The sequence below is a fragment of the Bubalus kerabau genome, chromosome 6 (genome assembly GCF_029407905.1).
Source record: "Bubalus kerabau isolate K-KA32 ecotype Philippines breed swamp buffalo chromosome 6, PCC_UOA_SB_1v2, whole genome shotgun sequence".
Taxonomy (NCBI): domain Eukaryota; kingdom Metazoa; phylum Chordata; class Mammalia; order Artiodactyla; family Bovidae; genus Bubalus; species Bubalus kerabau.
The window spans coordinates 77,376,769-77,386,533 of NC_073629.1; positions in this window are offsets into that span (position 1 = coordinate 77,376,769).

Genomic DNA, 9,765 nt, shown 5'->3' on the forward strand with positions numbered 1-9,765 from the left:
AACAGCCTATTCAAACCAATAACTCATCCTTTTAGATTTTTATCCAGGTGAAACTGAGTTATGATGAGCATCTGGCTAAACCTTAAAGGGAGGCAGTCTCACAAAATGGTTAGTCTGGAGAGTGTTTGTGGCAAGGAGAAAATAATATTTTTGCTGGGTATCTTGCATCTCTCTCCCTTGCTTGCCCTATGCCGCTACTGTTTAAATACCTTGTCAACTTATACAAAGGTCACCCTGGTTTTGCCAATGGTCCCTTTCAGCACGTCCCTACAAAACTCCACTTCTGCCTCTCCCTACCCAAGTCACTCCATTATCCAAATCTCCTCTCTAGTAAATGCAGCTTAGCCACTCTTCATTCATTTTTTATTTGTTATTTTTAATAGCATTACTTCTTAAACATTTTCAGTTTTCTAATCTGTCACATTATTGACTAATCTTTCATCCCAGTCAAAACTGAAAGCTGTTTAAGAAAAGAAAACTGTGAATTAATCTGTTTCTCCTTGGTGTTCATCAAGGAGAACATGTATTTTGCTTCATGTATTTTGAAGCTTTGTCATTACGCTCTTATGTGTTTAAGACTGCTATATCTTCCTATTGGAATGACTCCATTATTCTTCTGAAATGACATTCATTATTCCTCACAATATTCTTTGCTCTGAAATTCACTTTGCCTCGACCGCCTGGAATCTCTTTAAAGGGAGTAAGCTGGGACAGCCGCAAAGTTTGCCCCATTTGTTTCCTGTCTTTCAGAAGCTATTGCCCTTTGCTGCTTGTTGCCCAGTGTCTGAAAAACTATTGCCTCTTATATTTGAGCCAGTTTTGGGTTGTTTCAACCAGGAGGGTAAATCTGGTCCCTGTTAACTCAATCTTGCCCTGAAGGGAAAGTCACTAATGCTTTTATACATTATCTCATTTTGATCCTCATAGAATCTTATGAAATGAATCTTATTATCCTTTTTTATAGTATTAAAAAAAACTGAGTCTCAGTGAGGTTATATAAATGGTCTAAAGTTACACAGCAAAACTAGTTGAAATATATGGGATAGGTCAAAATTTGGGTGACAGGGGCATATATTTTTGGAAACTAAAATTAGGAACATGCCATAGATTTTCTTTTAATTATTTTTGAACTTATTTACATGATAAATCTCACAAAGATTTATAAAAGCAAAATACATTTAAGTACATATGTAGTAATTTGCCTTACTTGACAATAGCTGCAGTATATGAAATGAGGTCTATCTCGGAAAATCTGGGCTACAACTTCAAAGTATTAATATCTGATGGGAAGGGTGACGAAATATTATAGCCAGTGGGATTGGACAAAGGATAAAAGTTATTAACATTATTTTTGTAGGAATTGGACCTGCCATATTTTAAAAATATATTTCAAACCAGGAATCCTGAAGCAGATGTCTTTAGTATTCATGGAAGAGGTTAAAAGAAACAACAGAAGTGTTTTTAATCCCCTGTTTTCTTTTGCCTGTTGGAATGAAATGGAAGTAAATAGTCAGGAATGGCTTGGGAGGGGCCACGCAAAAGAGATGATCCAATTTATGTCAAAAACATAGTCTTAGGCTCACATCCCTCAATTTAGCAAAGTTCTCCAGTAGGCTCAGTGGGAACAGCGGGAAATCCTAGTTCAAACGTTCTTTCTTTTTTTAAAGTACCTATCATGGTGGCTGGCACATCAGATGCCCTTTAGCAAATCAAATGTGCATTCCATCCTTTCTCTCCAATCAGAATAGATCAGACCAAACACTATCTCTGTCACAAAGGAAGCAGCAACTCAAGAACACCCAGGCAAAGCTGGATAAGGAGGGTTAATTTGTTTTTATCTTGGAGATCCTTCTATTGACACTAATTAATCTCATCCCTAAACTTGGAGGGCTAGCAAACCTCTTTTAAAGTAGCAGCAACATAACACTCCCTAAATGGAATTTTAACTAATATATAATAATTACTCTTATCATAATAGCATCTCTTTACCACATTCAGAAGAGAACCCTGTCCGTCTGCCATAAGTGGTGTTATTAGAGGGAAGAGAGTGTTTTTCCTGTCCATTCATGCTCCAGCTGTCATTTAGCTGCATTCTGTAGGGACAATGATCCTCGCTTTTCATAGAGTACAGATAGAAATGCAGAACTGCAGCATACAGAGATTCTGCTGTCTGCCATAGAATTCTAGTCAACCTTATTTCTTTGAAAATGCATAATATTTCTGAGCTGAATGAAAACTTTCTTTAAAAAGAAAACTGATTTCTGAGTCTACTGTAGCTCAGAAAGAGCGACCAGATACAGAGAGCTGCCACCGCAGACCTGGCCTTTAGATAAAATGCCTTTTTCGTTTATTGAATGCAAAGAGAATTTTTGCATGAACCAAAACTTAGTTGCACAAAAATCTAATTGGAGAGCCCATGTTGCCCTTGAATAGCAGGAAAACATCTGCTTAGACCCAGACTCTCTGCAGTTTGCTGAAGTAGAAAAACCATGGGCTTTAGCACCATGTAGCTGCTGCGTCGCTTCAATTGTGTCTGACTCTGTGCGACCCCATAGACGGCAGCCAACCAGGCTTCCCCTCCCTGGGATTCTCCAGGCAAGAACACTGGAGTGGGTTGCCATTTCCTTCTCCAAGCACCATATAGACCTGTGTTCAAATTTTAAACTGCCATGGAGGAACACAGCCTCAAAGGCAGTGCTGTGCAATACAACTTTTGCCACCATATGAGGTTGGTGAAAAAGTAATTGAGGTTTCAGACCATGAATTTTAAATTATTTTAACTAGGCTCAGACACATCTTTATTAATAAAAATAGGAACCCATTAAAGTCAACACATTTTTGCTAATAAGAAATGTTTGTTTATTCCTGTATAAAAATCCACGTTTTGGTATTTGATGAACTCTTGGAAAGCATTTTCTGCCTCTTGCTGATTGTGGAAGCATTTTCCCTGCAAAAAGTTGTCGGGATACTTGAAGAAGTGGTAGTCAGTTGGCGAGAAGGTCAGGTGAATATGGCAGATGAGGCAAGACTTCGTAGCCCAATTCGTCCGGCTTTTAAAACGTTCATTGTGCGGCGTGCAGTTGGACGTTGTCGTGGAGAAGAACTGGGCTCTTTCTGTTGACCAATGCCAGCTGCAGGTGTTTCAGTTTTCCATGTATCTCATTGATTTACTGAGCATACTTCTAGATGTAATGGTTTCACCAAGATTCAGAACACTGTAGTGGGTCAGACGGGCAGCAGACCACCAAACAGTGGCCATGACCTCTTTTTGGTGCAAGTTTGGCCTTGGGAAGTGCTTTGGAGCTCCTTCTCAGTCCAACTACTGCACTGGTTGTCGCTGGTTGTCATAAAAATCCACTTTTTGTCACACATCACAATCTTATCAAGAAATGGTTCATTGTTGTCATATAGAATAAGAGGAGACAACACTTCAAAATGACAATTTTTTTGATTTGCTGTCAGCTCATGTGGCACCCACTTATCGAGCTTTTTCACCTTTCCAATCGCTTCAAATGCTGAATGCCCATTGAATGGTTGGCAATGAGCTCTTGGGCAACTTCTTTTTTTTTTTCAGGGATATTTATTTTATTTTTAATTAATTTATTTATTTTAATTGGAGGGTAATTACTTTACAATATTGTAGTAGTTTTTGCCATACATTGACATGAATCAGCCATGGGTGTACATATTTTCCCCATCCTGAACCCCCCTCCCACCTCCCTCTCACCCCATCCCTCAGGGTCATCCCAGTATACTGACCTGAGCACCCCTGTCTCATGCATTGAACCTGGACTGGTGATCTATTTCACATATGGTAATATACATGTTTCAATACTATTCTCTCAAATCATCCCACCCTCGCCTTCTCCCATAGAGTCCAAAAGTCTGTTCTTTACATCTGTGTCTCTTTTGCTATCTCGCATATAGGGTCATTGTCACCATCTTTCTAAATTCCATATATATGCCTTAGTATACTGTATTGGTGTTTTTCTTTCTGACTTACTTCACTCTGTATAATAGGCTCCAGTTTCATCCACCTCATTAGAACTGATTCAAATGCATTCTTCTTAATAGCTGAGTAATATTCCATTGTGTATATGTACCACAGCTTTCTTATCCATTCATCTGGTGATGGACATCTAGATTGCTTCCATGTCCTAGCTATTGTAAACAGTGCTGCGATGAACACTGGGGTACAAGTGTCTCTTTCAATTCTGGTTTCCTCAGTGTGCATGCCCAGCAGTGGAATTGCTGGGTCATATGGCAGTTCTATTTCCAGTTTTTTAAGGAATCTCCACACTGTTCTCCATAGTGGCTGTACTAGTTTGCATTCCCACCAACAGTGTAAGAGGGTTCCCTTTTCTCCACACCCTCTTCAGCATTTATTGCTTGTAGACTTTTTGATAGCAGCCATTCTGACCAGCATGAGATGGTACCTCGTTGTGGTTTTGATTTGCATTTCTCTGCTAATGAGTGACGTTGAGCATCTTTTCATGTGTTTGTTAGCCATCTGTATGTCTTCTTTGGAGAAATGTCTGTTTAGCTCTTTGTCTCCTGGGCAACGTCTTGTGTGGTTATAAGAAGATTAGCCTCAATGACTATTCTCAGCTGGTTGGACGTTTTGAGCCGCCACTGCACTGTACGTGCATTAGCGGGTCCTAGGCCAAATGCACTGATGATGTTGTGAGTTGTCTCTACTGCTTTATGACCCATTTTGAACTTGAATAAGAAAATCACTTGAATTTGCTTTTTGTCTAACATCATTTCCCTAGTCTAAAATAAATATAAAATAAGCAGCAAGTAATAAGGCAATGGCAAAAAAAAACATAAAGTGAGAAATGTATATTAAAATAATGTATGACATAACCACATTTACTTAAGAATGTATTCTAATATCAAACAGCAAAGTTCAACAATGCAAAGCTTTAATTACTTTTGCACCAAGATAATAGAAATCTTCTGTCTGTGCTGCCCAATAGAATAGCCATTAGCTACATGTAACTTTTGACCACTTGAAATCTGGCCAGTGAGACTGAATTTTATAAAATATTCTTAAATTTTTAATTCATTTAAATTAAAATAGTCACATGGGGTTAGTGGCTACTCTACCGGAAAGCACATCTCTAAGATAAGAACAAATTGTTGCATCATCTTGCACCTCCTACCATTAACAAAGACTTATACCCACCAGCACTAAGTTGGCCTCTTTGGGTGTTGGAGGCAACATACACTGCACTCAGGAACATTGCTCCATCCCATTTATCAGGTTACTTATAAGACAATTTCACATGGAACTCAGAGCAAGAGAGGGGTTCATAGCAAGTTGAGGCTGTGAACCCAAGTCCATTTAGCCATAAACTAAAGGCAATAGTGGTAAAAGAGTGCTCAGTGGAGAACCTAGCATGTGTCAATAGGAAAGTTGCTGCACTGTCTCCAATTAGAACTTGAGAATAAGGCCGTGGCTTTTGCAATAGAGAAGAACTTTCTATTTGAAAATCAACAGCTGGAATCCTACTGGACCCAGGAGGGACTGAGTACTGATATCAAAGACTGTGTGACCAGAGCTTCCCATTACATGCTAGATATTGTTTAATTCACCATGGCATAAATTCAAGGTGCAACACAATTCATTATTCCATGTAAATGGTACAATAGAGCTTAGACTTAAGTGACTTGAAAAGGCACAAGAACATCGCATAAACAGCTCAGACTTCCCCATTATCTATCCCCATTGAATTAATGCCTCTTTTAAAATTCAAATCTATAGTTCATAGGGGGATATCCTACAAGCAATTGTCACAAGAGAGAACTTGGGCTTAGTTCACAGATGGATTGGCATAATATGTTAACACTGACTGAAAATGGACAACTGCCATTACAATTCCACTCAGGTATTTCTAGAGGACAGTGGTAAAGAGAAATTCTCCCAGTGGGCAGATCTGTTAGTGGTACACTTGGTCATCCAGGGCTAATGGAAGGAGATGTAACTTGAGGTATTTAGATTCCTGGCAAATGGTTGCATGACTTGGCTAGTTGTTGAGGGGCCTAGAACAAATAACACTGGAAGTTTTAAGGCTAGTAATTCTGGGGAAGAGGTATGTAAACAAATCTATAAAAGTAGTAACAAAGTGTGCAGATCTCTGTGTCTTACAATAATGCACATTAGAAAGTATTCCCTGCAGAGGAAGCTTTCAATAGTTAAGCGAACAGAATGACTCTTTCTAAAGATGTCATTTTTTCCTTTCCTTAGCAACCTAAAGCCTCATGTAATGGGCCAATTGACAGAATGGCCATATGGAGGGATGAAGACACTGAATGGGTCTAACAGCATGTACTTCTAATCAAGAGTGACATAGCTGCTGCCATGGCGAATATCCATCCAGTTTCTCAGAAGAAAAGACCAAATCTGAACCATCAATATGGCACCATCCCTTGAGGCAACCTCAATTTAAGCAGTAGGTCAATTATAATGTGCCAGTTCAACCATGAAAAGGGCAATGATTTTATCTCCCTGGAATAGAAATCTACTAAGGATGTTAGCTTTTCTTCCCTTGCACTTTCCTCAGCACCACTATCTAGCTAGCTCACAGGATGCCTGATCTATTAGCATCACATTCCATACAACATTTCCTTTCAGCAAGATCCCTTTGGATGCCAAAGGAAGTGCTACAATAGATGCAAAACTGCAAGAACCACTGGTCTTCAATGTACATCCTTCGTCAGGAGCAGCTATCTAAAAGAACATTTGAAAGCCTTGTTGGAGTTTCAACTAAGGCACCAACTCAGGATTGACTGCTCTCCTGTAGGATGAAGGGTATGTGATGCTAAATGGTAGATACATGGTAATGCTTTATCCTAAATAGTAAGAATAAATGGCTCTGGGAAGCACAGGATCAAAATACAAATGGGTTCTTTCACGATAATTCCTAAAACTCTCAGAATTTGTACTTTCTGATCTTAGGTTCTACAAGATTACAGAGAGTGGTTTCTGGGGATCAGATAGCTAGAGTGGAATGGAAGGGTACGTCTATCAAATGACACAGAAAATTTCCTAATGAACTCGAAGGTAGGACCTACCTGTTCACTTTGAACTCTTTATACCAAGAAACATCAGGCAAAGAAAGATATTAATATCTTGCCAAGAGTTATTGATCCTCATTATCATGTGAAGAAATCCAGAATTGCTGCTATACGATAGGAATAAAAAAGGATATGTGAGCAATCCAGGAATTCACTAAGGTATCTTTTGGTTGTTTCATACCTGGCAAATGATCAGCTGTAGCACCATAGCCTGATAAAGGCAAGGCCATCATGAATACATACCTTCAGAAATGAGGTCACTCCAGCAGGCAAGCAACTGAAATGGAGAGAATTCTGGAATAGATGGTGAAAAAAGGAGATTATATTTATTATACCCTTGGAATCAGTTGAAGCTGATAGCATGTTGTTCCTACCAAAACAAGAAAGAAAAAGAAAAGAGAGAGAGATGTCTTAATTCAGAATGGTAGCTAGATATAATGAGAGCACATGACTTGAACTGAATAGAGCATGAGGGTAGATTGTATCATATTGTACTTCTGGTTGCTTCAGATTCTCTTAATCTGTTTCTATCATTGCCATACTTGTTTCTATCTTGTTCCAACACCAATAGCACTGTACTGACAAACTCTGGTTGGAGACTGACTCATTTCACATGGGCACAACCTAACAGCATTTTACCCATGCCCATACAAAGCATGGCTTGCCTTGTTAAGTAACACATATGATTAACTCAGAAGTATTAAAGAATGAATGTCCTAGGGAGCAAGCATTTGACCAATAAGAAATGGGAGCTAATGGATAAATTATCCTTCCTTCCCTTCCTGGAAGGACTGACTTGAGAAGCAATTGTTTGTATGATCTCTTAGAAGAAAGTCCCATGGATCAGGTAACATTGTCACTTGATATCACGTATGGCCAGCTTGATAATGCGCCTTTTTATTGGCTCTTACCCCACTTTCCCTCTTGTGCTGTCCTTCTTCCTCAGATCTACTGCCCAGGATTAGAAGAACCCATGCCAAGGGAGAATGGAATTACTAAGATTTTCTTGAAAAAAAAAAAAAAAAGGTTTATAAAAAGAGGGGGCTATGTTTAAACATCTTAAGAAAAGAGTTAATAGGCATCTTTTTGCCACTTCAGCAGGATAGCATAACTCTAACTTACTGGTTGGCTGTCAATTACAGCACATCTGTCCTTTAAACCTAACCTAAGTCCTTCAGCAGCAGTACCAGCAGGCACATAGAGATACCCAGAAGAGATGAGGGCCATAACGAAAAGGAAATTAATATTAACTAAGCACTTTGACACATATCTGATCTCATTACTTCACAGCAAATATATGGGGAAACAGTGGAAACAGTGACTGACTTTTTATTTTGGGGGGTTCCAAAATCACTGCGGATGGTGACTGCAGCCATGAAATTAAAAGACGCTTACTCCTTGGAAGGACAGTTATGACCAACCTAGACAGCATACTAAAAAGCAGAGACATTACTTTGCCAACAAAGGTCCATCTAGTCAAAGCTACAATTTTTCCAGTAGTCATGGATTGATGTGAAAGTTGGACTATAAAGAAAGCTGAGTGCCAAAGAATTGATGCTTTTGAACTGTGGTGTTGGAGAAGACTCTTGAGAGTCCCTTGGACTGCAAGGAGATTCAACCAGTCCATCCTAAAGGAGATAAGTCCTGAGTGTTCATTGGAAGGACTGATGTTGAAGCTGAAACTCCAATACTTTGGCCACCTGATGTGAAGAGCTGACTCATTGGAAAAGACCCTGATGCTGGGAAAGATTGAAGGCAGGAGGAGAAGGGGACGACAGAGGATGAGATGGTTGAATGGCATCACCAACTCGATGGACACGAGTTTGGGTAAACTCCGGGAGTTGGTGATGGACAAGGAGTACTGGCATGCTGTGGTCCATGGGGTTGCAAAGAGCTGGACATGACTGAGCGACTGAACTGAACTGATAACACATATACTCCATATATTATCTCATCCAGTCTTCATAGGATAGTAGCATTATTATCTCTATTTTACAGACGAAGGAATATAAGTTCAGATTCAGTTCAATTCAGTCGCTCAGTCGTGTCCGACTTGTAGCAACCCCATGGACTGCAGCATGCCAGGCCTCCCTGTCCAACACCAACTCCCGGAGCTTACCCAAACTCATGGCCATTGAGTCAGTGATGCCAGTATGAAAATTTCAGATTAATACTACCCAATTACCAAATGGCTGGGAATCAAACTCAATTTTTTTTCACTATGCACTTTCTTCATATTAGATTTCTTTATTGTGAACCAGAGTTGTATTTAGATATTACTGTCTTTGTGACCTCGTTGGACTTAGAGAAAAAGAATGTTGGTATTTAGGGAGAGAAAAAAAAAAAACACCACAAATCATCTTGGCTAAATCAGAAGTTAAATACAATTATATGTAAAGGAGAAAAAATAAAAGAGAAGAGAAAGTCAGAATCTTGGACTACCTTTATCCAGACCAAAGTTTTACAATGTGATACAGAACATATATGTATTCAAAAAATTGGATGTTGTACAAATTTTTGATCAATATGCCAATATATTTTGTCTCTCACTAAAATACTCTATTTGACAATGCCTGTCAGATTAAGTGTTGCAGTCAGTGGGTTGTGCAACATGATGCAGCGATACAGGGCAAAGTAAAATTTCTTGTGAACCAGGAAGGATTGTATTGCAGATTCAAGCAGATG